Source organism: Canis lupus, chromosome X, assembly GCF_003254725.2.
Source record: "Canis lupus dingo isolate Sandy chromosome X, ASM325472v2, whole genome shotgun sequence".
NCBI lineage: Eukaryota > Metazoa > Chordata > Mammalia > Carnivora > Canidae > Canis > Canis lupus.
This window is the reverse complement of record NC_064281.1, coordinates 88,546,264-88,548,365: the sequence shown is the minus strand read 5'-3', so window position 1 is coordinate 88,548,365 and position 2,102 is coordinate 88,546,264. Positions and strand designations below refer to the sequence as shown.

Below are 2,102 nucleotides of genomic sequence, written 5' to 3'. Positions count from 1 at the left end.
CCATAAAAAAGAATAAGATCTTACCATTTGTGACAACATGGATGGACTCAGGAGGTATTATACTAAGTTGAAATAAATAAATCAGAGAAAGACAAATATCATATGATCTCACTTATACGTGGAATCTGAAAAAACAAAACAAACAACAGACTCTTAAATACAAACTGCTGGTTGCCAGAGAGGAAGGGGTGGGAAGAGGGGTAAAATCAATAAAGGGGATTAAGAGATATAAACTTTTAATTATAAAATAAATAAATCGGCAAGGCTGAGAATGGGAGTAGAGCGGAGCTTCTGAGCAGCACACCGGGCCTCTCCTCTCCACACCTCGCTCTCGCGGCCTGCCCGCCCTGCTCCTGCTAGCCTGCTAGCCACCCAGAACAACTTCCACCATGGCCACCTCCGTGAGTTCCCACTTGAACAAAGGCATCAAGCAGGTGTACATGTCCCTGCCTCAGGGCGAGAAAGTGCAAGCTATGTATACTTGGATTGACTGGACTGGAGAAGGATTATGTTGCAAGACCTGGACCTTGGACAGTGAGCCCACGGGTGTCGAAGAGTTGCCTGGATGGAATTTTGATGGCTCTAGCACCTTTAAATCTGAAGGCTCCAACAGTGACATATATCTTGTCCCTGCTGCCATGTTTTGCGACCCTTTCTGCAAGGACTCCAACAAGCTGGTGTTCTGTGAAGTCTTCAAATACAACAGAAAGCCGGCAAAAACCAATTCAAGGCATACCTGTAAACGGATAATGGACATGGTGAGCAACCAGCACCCTTGGTTTGGAATGGAGCAGGAATATACTGTCACGGGCACAGATGGGCACCCTTTTGGTTGGCCTTCCAGTGGCTTCCCTGGGCCCCAAGGTCCAAACTACTGTGGCGTGGGAGCAGACAAAGCCTATGGCAGGGATATCGTGGAGGCTCACTACCGGCCTGCTTGTACGCTGGCATCAAGATTGCTGGGACAAATGCTGAGGTCATGCCTGCCTAGTGGGAATTCCAGTTAGGACCCTGTGAAGGAATCAACATGGGAGATCATCTCTGGGTGGCCTGTTTCATCTTGCATCATGTATGGAAGACTTCAGAGTGATAGCAACCTTTGATCCTAAGCCCATTCCTGGAAACTGGAATGGTGCAGGCTGCCACAAACTTCAGCACCAAGACCATGTGAGAGGAGAATGGTCTAAAGTACATTGAGGAGTCCATTGAGAAACTGAGCAAGCGGCACCAGTACCACATCCGAGCTGCGAACCCAAGGGAAGCCTGGATAATGCCCAGCGCCTAACTGGATTCCATGAGACATCCAACATCAACGACTTTTCCGCCGGCGTGGCCAACCATGGTGCTAGCACCTGCATTCCCTGGACTGTCTGCCAGGAGAAGAAGGGTTACTTTGAAGACCGTCGCCCCTCTGCCAACTGCAACCCCTTTTCAGTGACAGAAGCTCTCATCCGCACATGTCTTCTCAACGAAACTGGCGATGAACCCTTCCAGTACAAAAACTAAGTGGACTAGACTTGCAGCCATCGAACCCCTCCTAGTTCTCCATCCTGCCTCCGTGTTTGCCCCTCTCTTGACTGTCCTAATAGCTGTAACTCAAAGGGCAGAATGTCAAGGTCTTTTTTTATGCCTATGCCCAGTTAATATCTCTTGCTTTCTTTGGCCAGGATAGAGGGGTTACATTCTTAATCTTTTTACACGCCCCCCCCCCTTTTTTCCCCTGTCACTGAAGCTGTCTAGTACATTAGTAGAGAGGAGGTGGGGAGACATAACCACTGTTCCCATTTAATCAGGTGTGTTTGTCCAATAGGGGTAGCTATCCGAACACAGAATAGTGTTTGTGAAGGGAGGGGGAGGGCTCTTTCTTTGAGGTAGCTGAGTGTTGAGAGGGGGAGGGTTACTTACTCTGGGGTTAGGTTAGGATTTCCCCTCCTGGTGGGAAGTTCCACTTCGTATAAGGTTATAACCAACTTTCTATTAAAAGTGAGACTTATGAGAGAACCAAGCGGGAATATGCCTCCTATCCTCCTGGTGCAGGGCTTTCCCTACCTGGGGCAAGATGGCCCTCACCTGAAGACAAGCTCAGCGTAAGGATGGATTGA

The 2,102-nt window shown here is 48.7% G+C and overlaps 1 pseudogene; it reads left to right on the top strand.

Annotated features, from left to right (window-relative positions):
• Positions 1-365: 365 nt before the first annotated feature.
• On the top strand, positions 366-1,526 carry LOC112649203 (glutamine synthetase-like; annotated as a pseudogene).
• The last annotated feature ends 576 nt before the right edge of the window (positions 1,527-2,102 follow it).